At 36.6% G+C, this 19,511-nt stretch overlaps 1 long non-coding RNA gene across 1 annotated transcript in view; it reads right to left on the bottom strand.

Annotated features, from left to right (window-relative positions):
- Positions 1-1,843: 1,843 nt before the first annotated feature.
- LOC149842858 (uncharacterized) overlaps positions 1,844-19,511 on the bottom strand; it is a 49,515-nt gene continuing 31,847 nt past the window's right edge. Inside the window, exon 4 of the long non-coding RNA XR_016431095.1 lies at positions 1,844-2,092. This is a non-coding gene — a long non-coding RNA (uncharacterized LOC149842858). The remainder of the gene's footprint in view (positions 2,093-19,511) is intronic.

Raw genomic sequence — 19,511 nt, 5'->3', positions numbered from 1 at the left:
CAAGTAGAAGAGTTAACACCCAGATCATGAACCGTTTCTCTTATCAATGATGAAAGATTCTTTATGAAACAGCAACTTAGTACTCAATCCTGTTGTATACTGCTGTTTGTAAGCACTTTTCAAGCTTCAAATCTTACAAAGCTACAAAATATACCTACAAGAAAAGAGACGAATACTGGCAATCTTTCACAGGGACATGGTCCATAGCACATTGACACATTTCTCCGTTTTTTTCCCACAGCATTGCTATAATATTAAAGCTGGAAGTCAGCAATAATTCTGACAAGGTCTTGATTAAGATTGAATATATCATGATTCACTTGAAATTGAATTTATTATGCTATTTACCCATTAATGCCAGAAGTTATAGGCCAAGAATATTTACTATTTATAAATTGGAAAATTTTATTATTTATTACAATAAAAAGCTAATTTGTGACTGTAGTTCAATGCTTTATCATTTGTACAACATATTTTATTAATGCTTAAATTTTTTCTGTTGCATCCTTTTATATTTACAATTATTTTTGTTTAGCTTTTGCATTTGTTTATATTTCTCAAGTTCTTGTGATAAAACATGAAAAAATTAGAAGTCTCTAAAATCTCAGCAATACTTTCATTGGCTGAGAAATTGACGGTGAATGATATATTGTTTATTTAACATTAGGTTCACCTAATTATTTTTGACACACTTTGCCCTAGAGTAGGATCCCTGAATACGACTTGAAATCAAACAGATGAACAATATCCTAGGTGGGAAGTTATTGCTGTGGAGTTGATTTCCATCTAGAAAGACTAAGCAGCTCATGCTGCTTTTCCACGCACACTAAAAGCAGCTCAGCAATGTTGACCAGTTGAGTAGTAGTCCCCAAAAATGGAAAAGGTTGTGTATCACTTTCAAGGGGTGCTTGAATTGGCAGTATAAAATGACCTGAGAATTGAAAAAACAAATATCCTCTATCACAGAACACGATGAAATTTGTTCCATGGATGAAGCCAATTTTAGACCACTCATGAAAAAAAAGACCCATGACAGTGCACAAGCCTGGTCCATAGAGCAGAACAGATAACGGTTTACACAATCAAGAGTAATGTTTGTACCTGAAAATTTAGCACATCTGCAGGCGTTGGATTGACTAGTTATGATATACAATTGATAACAGTTTGCCATGGAGAACCTGGAATCGCTGCATCACCTAATTCATTCAGGTGCTCAACATTACAACCACCACTACCACCATAATCAACTAACATGATAAACATCATCAACATCATAACAAGAGTAGTGACATGGTAACTCTCACCACACAACCAAATCAATTACCCATCATGTCATGCTGCTCAAAATAAGAGGGTAGTTTGGTATCAACAGAAGGGATGTGGTAACAGTCAAGACTTGGTTCGTGTAACATTCCCAATTAGAAACTTGGATCTCAATGCTAGAATTTGTAGCACCAACCATTATACACACACTACAAAAGCATTGCCATGAACCATAACATGACATCTTCTTAAAACACAGGTTCCAACATATCTTTTCCCAGGTTATGAGGACACTCATCATCGGTTACACAGCTAAATTGCAGCCGATACTCTTGCTACTATCATTATCACTACCGTGTTCACTAGTAAGAGCAGCGACATGTTTGGTACCCCAGAAACTTAAGGATTTATCAGCAATCCTTCAGTACTTCATCCTAATGGAGGTTCAGTTCATCATTTTCACTCATGTCTACATGAAACTCAACCATTTAGATTGGATACCAGCTTCCCCACACTAGTCATGTACACTTGTTGGATTTGGCCAACTTGGGGCAAGTGCTTGATGCAAGACGATCCTCAAAACCATAATCAATGTGGCTTTCTTTGGTTATTCCATATTGCAATGTCAAATATTTATCCAGGCCAAAATGCTTGATGATTTCCACAACCAAGAGAAGCACATTATCAACAAACATCCTTTGATTAATTTGATGCATGTTTGTTACTTGTTTCCATCATTTCCACTTCACACACTGCTTCATTTCTTGAACTCCCCTTCTCAAGCCCCATTGACTCGAGTTTGGATTCTTGTATAGCTTGTAGTTCGTATCTGGTCCATTAACAATCAAAATAGTCATTACAAAGCAACACATCCAAAAGCAAAGTTGCACAGTATCATTAGGGACGAAAAACTGCTACAATTCTAATAAGTAACCGGACTTAGCTTTAGTCAGAGAGAGCAGACTAACATGGAGAAACATAAAAGTTCCTGTTATAGATGGTTATAGTAAAAGCAGCTCAACCTTTCAAGCCTTCATCATCAAACCAATGCACTTAAAATCAAGCATATACTCAAATAACTCACTCATTAGGCCTCATATTCATTAAAATAGAAAAAGATCATGCAGGAGATTAGAACAGAAAACCACACGAAAAATGCATAATAAAAACACATTGCCCAAAACTGTGAAGCAAAGATGAGAGATTTAAGTTTAGCAAGCACTTCACATATCATACAACAACATTACTACTGTGCAAACTGAGAATTACCAGCACTTTTTGCAAATCCAACCATGCAGACATGTTTGGCATGGTTCATTTGCTAGGAATCTGACTGTTGGATCATGTATTTTCAATAAAAAAATACAATTTTTAGATGCATGAATACTTGTGAAGAATCTAAGCCGTTGATTTTAAAGCCTTAAAAAACCTTGCTTATATATATATATATATATACGAAAATGGGTCCGTGCTAAACCGCATGCTAAATGGGTTTTTGCAGTGCTTTTTATGCGGTTCTGGCCCGATAAATGTGTTGGGCATGGTCGATTTACTAAGAATTTGCACCTCGATCATGTGTTTTCGATGAAAAAAATGATGTTTGGAGCCTCAAAATTTTACAAAGATTTTGGACTGTTGATTTTTCGAACTTTATAAAAATACACTCGTGTTGGAATCAAAGGCTTTAAGAGTTGATCCCTATAAAATCAAGTAAATAGATCACATCTGTATAATTAGAATTTAAAAATAAAATGAAAAAAGCCTGAAAAACCCATTTAGCACACACTTTAGCACCAATGGGTTTAACACCGGCTCATTACTATATATATATATATATATATAGGAAAATGGGCATAGTGCTAAATGAAACATTCTATTGGACTTCCAGTGTTTTTTTCTCAAAATTACAACCCTATAGATGTGTTCAGCATGATTGATTTACTAGAAATCGACACTTGGATAATGTATTTTGAATGGAAAAAATGGTATTTGGAGCTTCAAAAAATTATGAAAATTGTAGGCCGTTGATTTTTGAAACCTTATAAAAACCTAACCATGCATCAGAATCAAATGCTCCAAGAAGTGATTCCGATAAAAACAAGCACATATATCACATCTGTACGGTCAGAATTTCAAAAAAATACCGAAAATCCAATAGCATGTTTCATTTAGCACTGTGCTCATTTTGTAGGTTTCTGTTTTCATATATATATATATGGAAAAAACATTGGCTACGCTCTATAGTACCATACTCTTTAGCTAAATCTCATAGATGCGAGATTTATTTGATGAATCTAACTCAACAGATGCGTTCAGCATGGTTCATTTATTAAGGGACATCCTTTGGACTGAGCAATTTAGATACAAATGTGTGATTTTGTTAATCATGAAAATTTGGCACATAATGGCCATTGAATTCATAGCCCACAAAAATTCAGTTTATACAACACAATAGGATGATCTAAAGCATGTTTTTAACTAAACAAATCATATATATCATATCCCACAGGGGTTGATGTTAAATTATGTAATCAAATCATGTAATGTTATATATATATATATATATATATATATATTTTATATATATAAGGTAATACATATACATATATTAATATATGTGTATATGTATCTACTGATTATATATATAAAATATATATTTCTATTATTTAGCCGTAGGGGTAGTCTTGAATATGTATTGTATTTTTTCCCTTTTTATTTTTCTCCTTTTTTCTCTTTTTCTTTTTTTGTACCCTTTGTACCTTGTACCTTGGGGGGCCCACCACTAGTCGTTGGGCCCCTCCAACGACTATGTGGGAGCCCCTCCAAGGTTCTCTCAAAGCCCTATATAAAGGGCACTCCTCCATTGTATTTTTTAAGGCTTTGGGATTATAGCGCAAGCTCGTGTTAGTGGAACTTATGACTTTTGGGTTCGTATTTGTGCATTTGTGAGTTTGTGTTGTGCATTGTGTGCACAAGTGTTTCAAGTGTTCTTGTTGGGTGTTTGTATACGCATTTATTTCCAAGAATATTGTAATATTGTTCGTAGTATCTTGTTGGAGATACTTTCACAGTTGATTCACAAAAAATCAAGAAGATGAGAACAGGTTGTTCCTCTCTCTCTCTCTCTCTCTCTCTCTCTCTCTCTCTCTCTCTCTCTCTCTCTCTCTCTCTCTCTCTCAGTTACTGACAAATGGCTGCATGCCAGTTGACAAAGGCTAAACCCCTCCCCCCTCCCTTCTAACTACCAGTGACCACCAGCTACCTACTTGTTCTTCTTTCTTTTCTTATTCTGGTTCCTCTTCCTTCTATTAATTTCCTTTTTTTTCCGCTTCTTCATTGGCTTTGTACATTGCATGCATGTTTTTACTTGTTTCCGTGTTCTATTTTCATATATGTTTTATATTTTCTATTCTTGTATCAGTATATGTGCACCATAAATTTGGTATCAATGAGTACTATCTCAATACTCATGCATTATTAAGTAAATCTAACCCCACAAATAGATTTATCACGGTTCATTTAGCAAAGAACCTATGTCAAATAAGGGTGGTGCAGATGCAGGTGTGAAGGGTGCGACATGGCAGTTTTAAAAAACTTGGGTGCAGGTATACATACATACATATATATCGTGTATATGTGTGTATATGTATTTATGTATATACTATGGACAAAACTGGACTTGGTTAGGGTTAACTAAGTCTAGTTTTGGACAGAAATGAATCCCGGTGCAGTTGACTGCACCTGACACTGCGGAAGCTGTGTCCAACTGCACCTGACACATGGGTGTGTTGGCCTTCCGGAAGTGTCCATGTTACATAGCATAGAACCTATTTGACAAATAATTTAAATATTCAAAGCTATTTTAAATAAAAATAAAAATGTAAGGTGCAGATTGTACCAGAATGTAACTATAAAAAAAGGGCTTTTTAGCATAGAACCTATTTGACAAATAATTAAATATTCAAAGCTATTTTAAATACAAATAAAAATGTAAGGTGCAGATTGCACCAGAATGTAACTATAAAAAAGAGGGCTTTCCACATCTACATTGTTGTTAGAGAAACATGATTTGCACTAAACAAACAATCCTAAAGCCATCCTTGCAATCAAATACAATTGAAAATGCATCATACACTTCACTCACTAATTCGATATGAACATCTACACCAAAGTTATATTTTAATGTCTAACTAATTCGGCTGTTTGTTTGAATTAAGATTAGAATAGGAGCTCGTAACTATATATATATAGGGACTGTCCTTTTTTATGGGAAGTATGCACTCTTCAATATTCTTGAATTTGAGAGGGCGAACGAAGCTTGGGAGTTTGTTAGACAAACTTATACTAATAAAGATGCCGCTCACAAATGAGATCTAAGGGACTGGATCCATAATTGTAAGCAAAATGACAAGACGTTAGATAATATCATAGTGCCCTTAAGAGGTTTTTGAACCAAATGGCTAAGTTAGAGCCAATATGAGAAACCCCAAATGATGCTCTTCAAAGAAAGAAACAAATACTTGAGGAGCAATTATTTCAATTTATGAAATGACTTTGACTCGAATTTGAACAAATTCGGGTTAATATTATTCATACGGAAAAATTTCTTCCTTTGCATGAGTTGAGATCCATGTCCAACTCTAAATAAATTAAGGATAATGTGTTGGCCATATCTAGACTGGGTACCAACACCAATATATATAAACCACCACATTTTTCCAAGCCTTATTACAGGAAACCTCGTTATGGTGACAACAAAAAGATCATATGTCACAATTATGGAGAATGGGGGTATATTAAGTCCTATTGTCCCATGTTCAAAGAAATAGAAGACAAAAAGGTGCCATCCGTTGGAACCATAACCTTGTCCTAACTTGTAGAGGCCCTATAACCACTCTTCAAAACCTACACTTTCTCTTTTTTTAGAGCCGCAATCTCTAGTTCACCGTCTTCCAGTAAGGTTTCTTGGTTTTTGGATTCCGAAGTCTCCTTTCATATGACCCCAAATGAATCTTTTCTCTCTGATTGTTGCACTACAAAAACTCATGTTTTTACTGCCGATGGGTCCTCTCTTGATATAAAAAGTATTGAGAATTTTAAAAATCTTTCAAAAAATTTCATTCAAAAAACTAGATTTGTTCCTAAATTAAATTTGAAACTCCTTTCTGTTTCTCAAATTGTTGATCATGGATGTAGTGTCTCATTCTCATCAAACCAATACCTTCTTAAGCATAAATATAAAGTTTTTGAATTTTTCAAAAATTTTCATAACCATGTCAAAAATCAATTTAAAACTAACATCTCTATCTTTTGCTCTGATTCAGGGGGAGAATTTATGTCAAATGATTTCAAAAACTATCTTGAATTAAATGGGATTTTACATAAAAAATCTTGTGCTTATACGCAACAACATAATGGCAACATAATGGTTTGGTTGAAAAAAAACATAAGCACGTATAATTGAGACTACTAGAACACTTCTAATTTCAAAACATGTTTCAAAAGGGTTTTGGGCTGAAGTTTCCTTAACTTTCTAATAAGACTTGCTTCCACCAAATTTCAAAACATTTCTCCTTATGAAAAACATTTTAAAATATCCCTTGAATATCTTAGATTAAGGCCTTATGGATGTAAATGTTTTATTCCAATCAACAAATTTTTTCCAAAAGCCATACCTTGTATATTTTTGGGTATGGAGAAATCCAAAAAGGTTTTAGGTATTATGATATTAAAAATGATAAACTTTATATTTCTAGAAATGTCTATTTCTTAGAAAAGAAAAGTTTCTTTGATCAAAGTATGCCTAAGAAAAATGAATATTATTTATTGCTTGAGTTATTACCTAAGAACAATAATGATTGCTTAATTGATGGCTAATCATGAAGAACCGCATCTCAATATCCATGATGATGTAAATCTTGATCACATTGAGCCCATACTAATTCAATATAGTAGATGTGGAAATAACAGCCAACACAGTGTCTTGGAAAACCATTCTAACTTAGATAGACAACAGTTAGTAGAACCTAGAAGATCTGATAGAGCTTATAGACTTCCTAATAGATTTGTTTTATATGAATCTTTTTATCCCCAATATAGAGCATGTTTAGCAAAAACAATGTCTTATTTTGAACCAACTACCTACAACCAAGCAAAAAAATACCCTGAATGGAAAGGAGCCATGAATGACGAAATAGAAGCACTTGAAAAATCAAAAACTTGAGAGATAAAAGATTTATCCTTCACTTTATTGCTAGCTAGATTATGTGTAATTCACTCATGTTACTTTGATTGCCTTAACTTAGGTGCATTGCATATAATTTATCTCATTATATTTTTTTTATCAATACTAACCTTTCTTTTCTCTTGTAGGATGCTGAAGATAATCAGCGTAGATGTTGAACTAGTGAATTCTTAATCTCTCGTATTACTTCTTGTGGCTCGAACCTCGCACTACACATGAATTGGTACACATTAACTATCAATATACAATATTTATAAGATAAGTATAGGATAAGTAAAAATGAAATACTTACGGTCGATTATCGATATACACTATTTGAATGGGTCTTCTTGTGTCAGACTGAGAAGACCATGCATCCAGCGTTGTCTCGTGACTTGTATGAACAACTGGTGTAGGTGGGTCATGTGCAGGCAAAACATTATCTGTAGAAAAATGAGTTATAAATTCACACAACGCTCATTTAAAGTAATCAAGTATATAATTAGTTAAATGATATACCTATCGAAGCAATCTGTAAACCATAGAACGTAGATGGCTCTACAAAGTAAAGACCAAGAGTGATGGGGCTTCAGAAAGATACAAGGTTAGATTAGTAGCAAAAGGTTATTATCAGAAATATGACATAAGACTATGAATAGACCTTTGCACTCGTAGATAGGATGATTTATGTTAGGACTCTTATTGTTATAGTTGTCGTCAAGGGTTGGGCTATATACTAAATGGATGTGAAAAATGCTTTCCTAAATGGGGAGTTAAAGGAAGTTTATATGGATTCACCTCCTGAATATGAGATTCCTCCGAGAAAGGTTCTTCATTTTAAAAAGGCCTTATATGGTTTAAAACAAGCACCTAAGGCTTGATAATATATATTTAGCTCTATTATGCTTACCTTAGATTTAAATCATGCTATACTGAAACTGTTATAGCATAAAAACTTTGTCATATCCTATGAAAATGAACCAATATGAGAATTTCGTTGGGGCGTTCCCTACTGAGCGACGCGCTGTACTCTCTAGGCCCGGAGGCAGTGATAAATGTGCAAGGGTTGCTAGGTCGTCGCCCAGAAGCGACGCGTCACACCGGCGCCCGGGTGTGGTGTCAAATAGGCAAGGGTTCCCTCACTTTGTTGGACGGGTGGGGGTAAAGAAGTTAGTCCAAGACCATAAAATTAGGTTAGCCACTTGGAATATAGGGTCTTTAACTGGTAAGTTGGTAGAGTTAGTAGATGTTATGTGTAGGAGAAATATTGATATTTTATGTCTTCAAGAGACCAAATGGGTAGGTGAGAAAGCTAAAGTGATAGAACCTTGGGGATATAAGATTTGGTATACAGGAATAAATAGGAATAGGAATGGAGTAGGGATTGTTATGAGTCGTCAGTTTATAGATAATGTAGTTGAGGTCCGTAGGAAGGGTGATAGAATTTTACTTATTAAATTAGTATTAGGTACGGATATTATTAATATTATTAGTGTTTATGCACCTCAAGTAGGTTTAGATGATTCCATTAAGCATCAATTTTGGGAAGATTTAGATGGAGTAGTACAAGAGACATCTTATGGAGAAAAGCTTTTCATCGGCGGTGACCTTAATGGACATGTAGGCATTAGTAGGGATGGATTTGAGAATATCCATGGAGGCTATGGTATAGGAGAAAGAAATGAAAGTGGAGAAAGGATTTTAGATTTTTGTTTGTCCTATGATATGATCTTAGCAAACACTTGGTTTAGGAAGAGGGAGTCTCACCTAGTAACATTTAAAAGTGGGGTTAATACGAGTCAGATAGATTTTTTCCTACTTAGAAAGAGAGATAGGGGTTGTTGCATCGATTGTAAGGTTATACCAGGAGAAAGTGTAGCTACACAACATAGAGTCTTAATTTTAGATCTTAGAATTAGACAATGCCGCAAAAGGGATAGACATAGGATAGATCCTAGAATTAAGTGGTGGGCACTGAAAGGAGCTAAACAAGGAATGTTTGTAGAGCAGGTAGTTAAGGAAGTTGATTGGTGTCTCGAGGAGGATTCAGAATCAATGTGGAATAAGATAGCGGGTGGTATGAGAAAAGTAGCTAAGGAGGTATTGGGTGAGTCTAAAGGCGGTGCACCACTAGGTAAGGATACATCATGGTGGAACGAGGATGTCAAATTAGCTATTAAGGTTAAAAGAGAGTGTTATAGAAATCTAAGTAAGAGTCGTGATAATGAGAATTTGGAGAAGTATATGATAGCAAAGAAGGAAGCTAAAAAAGTTGTTCGAAACGCGAGGGCTAAGGTATATAAGGAGGTTTATGACAAGTTGGATACCAAAGAAGGCGAGAAGGATATTTATAGGCTTGCAAAGATGAGAGATAGGAAATCGAAGGATTTGGGTATGGTTAGATGTATCAAAGATGAAACGCAAAGGGTTTTAGTCAAAGATGAGGAGATTAAGGAGAGATGGAAAGATTATTTTGATAAGCTATTTAATGATAGTCATGCTCAAGATCTTGGAGAATTCTCCATTCCTTTTCATGAGATAAATCGTGACTTCATGCGCAAGATTCAAAAGAAAGAAATTGCAGAGGCTTTGAAGAAAATGAAGTCAAGAAGGGCAGTTGGCCCAGATGGTATACCTATCGAGGCTTGGAAATGCTTGGGAGAGAAAGGTTTAGAATGGTTGACAAATCTTTTTAACTTGATTTGGCGAACAAATAAGATGCCTAATGAGTGGAGGAAGAGTACTTTGGTGCCTTTATATAAGAATAAGGGTGATATACAAGATTGCACAAACTATCGTGGTATAAAACTCATGAGTCATACTATGAAACTTTGGGAGAGGGTGATTGAGTCTAGGTTGAGGAAGGTTGTCATGATATCGGAGAATCAATTTGGTTTTATGCTTGGAAGATCAACTATGGAAGCTATACATCTTCTTAGACAACTTATTGAAAGATATAGAGAGAGGAACAAAGATTTGCATATGGTTTTTATTGATTTAGAGAAGGCATACGATAGAGTACCTAGGGACGTTCTCTGGTGGACAATGATGAAGAAAGGTGTTTCTCTCAAGTACATTAGTATAATTAAAGATATGTATGAAGGAGTAGTAACCAATGTCCGCACTTGTGGAGGGGTGACAACCAATTTTCCGATAACGGTTGGGTTACATCAAGGATCTGCTTTAAGCCCTTTCCTATTTGCGATAGTGATGGATGAGCTTACGAGATCAATTCAAGAAAATGTACCGTGGTGTATGTTGTTTGCTGATGATATTGTTTTGATTGATGAGTCTAGAGTTGGGGTTAATGCTAAGTTAGAATTATGGAGACAGACATTGGAAGCTAGAGGTTTTAAGTTGAGTAAGAGTAAGACTGAATATATGGAATGTCGGTTTAGTAAGCAACAAAGTAGTGATGGGAGTGTAGTGAAGCTTGGTGAGCAAGATATACCGGTGAATGATTATTTCAAATATTTGGGATCTATCATTCAAAAGTATGGAGAAATTGATGGAGATGTAAATCATAGGATAAAGGTTGGGTGGATGAAATGGAAAAGTGCTACTGGAGTGCTGTGCGATCGTAGAATGCCATTGCGGTTGAAGGGAAAGTTTTATAGGACGACTATTAGACCCGCTTTACTATATGGTACGGAATGTTGGGCTGCCAAGAGACATCATATTCAAAAAATGAGTGTAGCTGAGATGCGGATGCTTAGATGGATGTGTGGAAATACAATAAAAGATAAGATTCGGAACGAAGAGATACGTAAGAAGGTAGGTGTTGCACCCATTGAGAATAAGATGCGAGAGAATCGTTTACGGTGGTTTGGACATATTCGGCGAAGGCCTAATGATGCTCCAGTTAGAAGGTTGGAGAAATGGGAAAATATATTAGTTAAAAGAGGTAGGGGTAGGCCTAGGAAGACTTGGATGGAGATGATAGGAAAGGATATGAATGCTTTGAACCTCACCGAGGACATGGCGTTGGATAGAAATGATTGGAGGAAAAGGATTCATGTGGAAGACCCAAAATGAATTTCTTTTTTGGTTCATATCGCTGACCCCAATTGTTTTGGGATGAAGGCGTAGTTGTTGTTGTTGTTGTTGTTGTTGTATACTGAAACTGTTATATTTGTTAAGAAATCAAATGCAGGGTGTGCATTTTGCTCCTTTATGTTGATGATATGATCATCGCATGTGAAGATAAACAGAGAGTTGATAGTATTAAAGCTATTCTTAAAAAATATTTTGAAATGATCGACCTTAGTTGTCTTAGATTTTTTTCTAGGGATCGAGATTGCTTATTCTCCTAGAGGATATTTACTCACTCAAACCAAGTTTGCTAATGATATTATTGGCAGGTCTAGGATTACTGACGAAAAGAGAGTAAATACTCTAGAAGTTATAAACGTCAAAATAAAGAAAGGCGATGGATCGCCTCTGAAAGATCCTACTCTATATCGCCAAATGATTTTCCCATTGACCTACCTGACCATTATCTGACCTGATATTGCTCATGCAGTTCATACTGTGAACAGTTCTTACATTCTCATACCACAACTCACATGAGTGTTGTGTCGAGAATTGTTAGATATTTACAAAATTCTACTTCTAAGGGTATTTTATTGTCTTCTTCCTCTTTAGAGTTAATAGCTTATTCTTACTCAAATTAGGGCGGAAATCCAAATGATAGACGCTCACTGTCAGCCAACAAAAGTGGGTTGCGAAGCTCATGAAATATGACTTCGAGATCCAATATAAGGACATGGAAAACAAGGCCATCGATGCACTTTCTTGGCGATTCAATGAGCCATCGAACTTGCACACACTGACCATTGTTGAAGGTAATGTATGGAGCCATGCATGTAACACCCAAAAGGCCATAGTAGAATACAAAAGATTATGTGAGTTGGGTAAAGGTCCGAAGTCACCCTAACCACACGGTTAGAGATGGGTTCCGATTCTATAAAGGGTAGTTTCTATTTATCGTAGGAGAGCAATGTGATTCGGAATCTTTTGCACGAGGTGCACGATGCTCCAAGTGGATGAGCGGGGGTGTGTCCAAGACCTATCAGAGGGTGAAGGCACTCTTATATTAGCCGGGCATGAAGGGATATGTATGCGAGTATGTGCGTAAATGCTTGGTCTGTCAGGCCAACAAGTATCATGCCATAAAACAGCCCGGGTTGCTATGGCCCTTGTCGGTCCCTGAGTGAGCATGACAAGACATATCCATGGATTTCGTGGAAGCCCTGCTCTCTTGTAAGTAGAAGGTGGTCATCTCTGGTGTCTTGAAAATGCAAGAAGCAAGAAAAAGTATCGTTGTCATCTACTCAAGCTGAATACCGTGTGATGACTACTACAACATCAGAGATTCTTTGTCTACGTAGACTACTTGAAGATATGAGGGTTCATTTGAAGACACCTTCCGGATTATGTTGTGAAACAAGAGTGTCATATACATAGCTAATAACCATACATTTCATGAAAATATATTGAAATTGATTGCCATTATGTACATGAAGAAATTTTGAAAAAGACTATCACCTTGCCCTACGTCACCTCAGAATATCAACTAGTTGACTTCTTCATCAAGGCGCTTTCGTCACCTCGGTTTTACTTTCTCCTTAATAAACATTTGATTTTTACACCGTAAGTTCAAGAGAGAGTGTTAATATATATATATATATATATATATATATATATATATATATATATATATATATATATATATTGTTAACATGTGCATATTATATGTATATATATATATAATATTTATAGATTTTTCAGTAATTTAAACTAAAATACCCATTAGGGGTATTTCAGTCATTTCAATCTTATAATAGGGTCAGCCTAGTAGGGGTTACATTATAATTCTGTTTTAAGTTTTTTATTTTTATAAAATTTTGTATTTAGGAATCATTAGGGATAGTCCAACGACAAGTGGGACTAGCCCTTGTAGCTTCCTTTTGCCTATTTAAAGGGGGTTCTTCCCCATTGTTTTGTAATGCTTTTCTAAGCATTTTATGATTAATACCATTTTTTTTACATTGTTGCTCTCTAAAGGTGCTTGTGTGTGGTTTATCCAGTGTATTAGGTCCATATATGACCATTTTGATTATGCTTGTTGTTGAGAGTGTTGAGAAGCCGTCACCGTACATATGCATATGGGTAGTTTGGTAACTACTTAAGAGGTCAGGGGTATTATTATAAACAATGTTTTAGTCTAATCTCTCTATTTAAGTGAGATTAGACCTAATGAGAATTAACGATTCTTCCACTCCATTTTGTTGGGGTGTATAGATGCAACTATGTTGATATCCGACCTCGTTCAGCGGGACCCAAACAATCCTCAAAATCCAGTGGTTTTCAAACTGGCCCAACTTCATTCGACGAGACCAAGTACAGTCTCAACAACCCAGTTTTTTCCTCAAAAACACTAGCCCAGCCTCGTTCGGCAGGACCCAAATGGTCCCCACAACTTAGTGGTTTTCAAAAACACTAGCCTGACCTCGTTCAGCAGGACTAAGCACGGTCTCGACAACCCGATTGTGTCTAAAACTGGGAGTGTTTATTTTTTTATCATAAATCGAATCACATAGATTAATAATAAAGAGGAGTATCTATAAACACCCAAATTTTCAGAATGCCCAAAACCCTAAGAAGTCCACTCGTTTTGACCATGGGATGACAAATGTCATTGTCGTTCGTTTCGCCCCTCTCTCCCTGTCCTAAATGGAAAAAGAGGTTTTTTTGCCCCTATCTCTCCTGGCCGGGATGGCAGAACCAGTTTTGTCGTCCTGATATTAGACGACCTTGTATGTGTCATCCCATCCTTGGGGACGGCACAAATAGGGTCGTCCCTACCTCTCTTTTATCTCCCTTTGCGCAAACTCTCTAAGGTTTGTTTGGGATGGCATCCCAAGTTGCCACCATTTTCCTAAGATGGCATCCCAAGTTGCCATCCTGCTCTCCTAGGATGACATCTTAAATTGTCATCATGCTCCTAAAATGGCACCCTAAGTTGCCATCCTGACCCTGGGATGGCACCCCAGGGTGTCGTCCTGCTCGTGTGCCATTCACCCTGACTTCCCTGTCTTACCCTTGTCTCTGGTTCATCCTCCTTGTTCGGTCATGTCCCAAGTGTCCTAGATGGCAAAACTGATTGTCGTAGGTTTTCGAGATGACAGAACTGTTATGACGTCCTACCCTTGGGGGACGGCCTTAGCTTAGCCATCCCACCCTGGGGTTGGCCCTAACTTGGTCGTCCCACCTTGGGGGATGGCCCTGGCTTAGCCATCCTGTTAAAACATATGTAATAATATGTAATAATACATCTATATATATATATAAATATAGATGTATATTCACCATAAAACCCGATAGGGGTATTATGGTCTTTTCACAAGTACCCAATAGGGGTAATTGTTTTATTTCTTTTATTTCACTTTTTTTTTGTTTTTTTTTTAAATGTATTTTTGGATACCGAAAAGGGGCCCCACAATGGAGTCGTTGGGGCCCCCAACGGTCATAATTGTGACCGTTGGGGGCTCCCAACGACTCTATTGGGAGCCCCTTTGGTCTTCTTTTCTTATAAATAGGGGGAAACCCCTTTGTATGTGGTATTGCTCTTGAGAGCTCCTCTTCAATAATAGTGATATTATTTTTCATGTGTGTAGCCTTTTTATAAGGCCCTTCGTATATCCCTTAGTGGATTTCCTCTCTTATGCTTGTTGCATTTGTCCGTGTGGGACATAGTGAATGCTTTAGCATTCTTGGATTCTTCCGCATATTTCATTACATGGTATCAGAGCCATATGATCTTCTAAGGTAAATCGTGTATCTCTCTACTTCCTTTTTTTTCTCTCACCTACATTTTGTAGCAATGAAAATCAAGATCGATCTATCATTCAAGCTCAATGGGAAAAATTACATGATGTGGGCATCCGCAATGGAGAATAATCTCAAAGGCAAGAAGCTTTGGGGTTATGTAATGGGAACCGTTCCGGAACCCCAACTTAAGCTCACAAAGATGGAAGAAGATCAAGAGAAAGCACTTGAAGGCGATGCTCGTCTCAAGGCTATTGAAGATTATCATCACCAAATGGAAGATTGGGAGAGCAACCATGCAAAAATCCTAGCATGGTTTATGAATAATGTTGAACTTAAGGTATGTGCAAATATTGCAAAATTCCGTCGGGCAAATGAAGCTTGGTTTTTTATGAAGGGTATGTTTACCCAAAAGGATCTTGCAAGAGCTTATTTTTTGCAAGAAAAAGTGAGAACCACAAAGCAAGGTGACATGAGCATACAAGACTATTATAGTGCTCTAAATCCTTTGTGGGATGAATTGGCTCTTTTAGAGCCTAAATGGGTGTCTATGGAGGATGTGGTACTAAGACAAAAACAAGTGGAACAAAATAGATTGTTTCAATTTTTATTTGGGCTTCGTCCCGAATTTGAACAAGTGAGATCCTCACTTCTCCATAGATCTACATTTCCTCCCTTAGAAGAGGCTATTGCCGAGATTACTCAAGAAGAGACTAGGCATAATATGGGTAAAAGCATTGATGAAGTTCTTGTCGTATCTAAACCCGGCAATCATGTCAAAACATACAAACCACCTCATTTTGGTAAGCAAGGGAGTGGTGGAAGAAAAATGATTATATGTCATCATTGTTATGAGCCGGGGAATATTAAACCCGTTTGCCCAAAGTTAAATGGAGCATTCAAGCCAAAGGTGGCTTCCGTTGAAGAATCATCCACCAAAGAAGATGACGGCAAGAACGGGGATCTCAAAGATACTCTTGGACAAATTTCCTTGGCTCTCCAACAAATTCTAAAGGCTACTTCTTCCACCTCCGGTGCCGCCATTGCCTCATCATCACCTCCCGGTACGTACTCTTGGATTTTAGATTCCGGAGCTTCTTTTCACATGACTCCTCATGAAAATGCATTAACCAATGTGCACACCAATTCAAAAATATCTTGTGTATCTACGGCCGATGGAACTTTTCTCAAAATAAATGGTGTTGGAACTCTTGATTCTAAAAATGTTCAAAATTTCCTTGTTCCAAAAGTTAGAATAGTTCCAAAATTAAATCTTAACCTCTTTTCCGTTTCTCAAATAGCCGACCATGGATGTGAAATATCTTTCTCATCCCAAGGGTGCTTTGTGCAGGATCTCCGGTCCGGGAAGCGGATTGGGCAAGGCCATAGGAAGGGAGACCTTTATTTTATGGATAACTTAATGCTTCCAAATACCTCATTTTGTACTTATGTCCAAGACAAAAATATTGAAACTTGGCATAAAAGGCTTGGACATCCAAGTTACTCTAAAATGTATCTTTTTCCTTTTGGTCACAAGTTTTGTAAAGAAAAAGATATCAATTGCAAAGATTGCATTTTTGGAAAAATGAAGTCTACTCCTTTTCCTATTAGAACCTTTGTGACAACAAGACCTTTTGAATTGGTGCATTCCGATGTTTGGGGACCATCTCTGGTTCTATCCAAAGGTGGTTATTCGTATTATGTTACTTTTATTGATGATTATACTAGATATGTATGGATTTATTTTCTTAACTTTAAATTGGAAGTTTTTAACTTCTTTAAAGAATTTCATGCAAAAGTTCAAAATCAATTTCAAAGTCAAATATTCATTCTTAGATCCGATTCGGTGGAGAGTACTTATCAAATGATTTTCAATCATATCTAAAACAACATGGCATTTGTCATCAAAAATCTTGTCCAAGAATTCCTCAACAAAACGGTCTAGCGGAAAGAAAACATAGACATATTTTGGAAACCACTAGATCCTTACTCATTTCTAAAAATATTACTAAAAGTTTTTGGGCCGAAGCCGTGTTAACCTCCACCTATTTAATCAATAGGATGCCATCTTCAAAATTGAACAATATCTCTCCTTATGAAAAACTTTTCAATATGACACCCGACTACAATCGTCTTCATATCTTTGGGTGTAAATGCTTTGTTCTTTTACATAAAAGAGATAAATTGTCACCTAAAGCAATAGAATGTGTATTTTTAGGATATGGTGAAAATCAAAAGGGCTATAGATGCTTTGACCATAAAAACAATAAATTATTTGTCTCCAAACATGTGACCTTTTTAGAAGATGAAAATGGATTTGAAATATTGGAAAAACCAAATGAAATTGATTATATGTTTATCAATGATCTTTAAACAGATTCAAATGATGACTCTTTGAGTCATCCGGAAGTTTTAGAAAATACTCATGATTCTCATAATAGTAATGTATCACCAACTAATGGTGACAATCTCCAAGTTTACACTCGGCGTGAGGAAGCCCAACCTATTAGTGCTTTAGAAAAATTCTTGCGGCTTAATGAACCCCTAGAAGAAACCTCTCTTAGGCGTTCTTCTAGAACATCAATTCCACCTAATAGGTTTGTCTCATATGAAACTCTCTCACCTAACTATAGAGCTTGTCTAATAGCCTTGCATTCTTACTATGAACCTTCCCATTATAATCAAACAAAAAATATACCTCATTGGGTTGAAGCAATGAAAGTTGAACTAGATGCTTTAAATAAGGCTAAAACGTGGGAAATAGTTCTCCTTCCTCCAAATAAGAAAGCTATAGGATGTCGATGGGTCTACAAAGTCAAAACTAAAAGTGATGGTTCCCTAGAACGTTATAAAGCTAGATTAGTTGCTAAGGGATACTCACAAGAGTATGGCATCGATTATGAGGAGACTTTTGCTCCCGTGGCTCGCATGACAAGCGTTAGAACTTTAATAGCGGTAGCATCATCTAAGAAATGGCCTATATTCCAATTAGATGTTAAAAATGCCTTTCTTAATGGTCAGTTGAATGAAGAAGTATATATGGACCCTCCGCCGGGAATTAGCGTTAACCAAGGTCAAACTCTTCGGTTATTAAAAGCTTTATATGGTCTTAAACAAGCCCCTAAAGCTTGGTATGATAGATTTAGTGCTATCATGTTACAATTGGGATTTCGCTCATGTTATACTGACACTGCTCTTTTTGTTAAACGTGCAGGTAATAGTATCATCATCCTTCTGCTTTATGTTGATGATATAATCATCACTGGCAATGATGAAAGTGGTATTCTTAATGTTAAAAATATGTTAAAACATAATTTTGATATGTCTGATCTGGGTTTTCTCAGGTACTTTCTTGGTATAGAAGTAGCATACTCTCCTCGAGGGTATATATTGTCACAGATGAAGCTTGCTGCAGACATATGTTCCAAATCTGGGATTTCAGATGACAAAAAGGTGGAGACTCCCGAGGTTATCAATGTTAAACTACGACTGGAGGATGGAGTTCTGCTGGATGATCCTACGCCCTACAGGCAACTCATAGGCTCCCTCACCAATCTGACTATCACCAGGCCGGATATTGCTCATGCTATGCACTCTGCAAGCCAATTTCAGCATGCTCTTACATCTGTGCATATGAGTGTTGTGCTCCGGATCATTCGATACGTCAAAAATACTTTGACTAAAGGGCTATTCCTATCCTCACTCTCTTCTTTAGACTTACTGGCTTATACTGATGCTGACTGGGGAGCAAACCCAAATGATCGAATCTCAACTACTGGCTTTTGTGTTTTTCTAGGAGATTCGCTAATTGCTTGGAGGTGCAAGAAACAGCAGAAAGTCTCATTGTCTTCTACTGAAGCAGAATACAGGGCTATGGCAACTACTACAATGAAGCTTGTGTGGCTTCGAAGTCTTCTTCAAGATATGGGAGTCGAAATTACTGGTGCTTCGAAGCTTTGTTGCGACAACAAAAGTGCCATCTACATTGCCAGCAACCACACATTTCATGAGAGAACTAAACATATTGAAATGGACTGTCATTATGTACGTGATGAATATCTTCGTGGGACAGTTACACTGCCATATGTCACTTCAGAATATCAACTTGCAGATTTCTTTACCAAAGCCCTGCCTGCTCCTCGCTTCTTGTTTCTTCTTGGCAAACTTTCGGTCATTCCCCTGTAAAGTTTGAGGG

The sequence above is a fragment of the Nuphar pumila genome, chromosome 3 (genome assembly GCF_984573655.1).
Source record: "Nuphar pumila chromosome 3, dmNupPumi1.hap1.1, whole genome shotgun sequence".
In the NCBI taxonomy this organism is placed as follows: Eukaryota; Viridiplantae; Streptophyta; class Magnoliopsida; order Nymphaeales; family Nymphaeaceae; genus Nuphar; species Nuphar pumila.
Note: the sequence above shows the minus strand (reverse complement) of the source record. Positions and strands in the feature narration are given on the sequence as shown.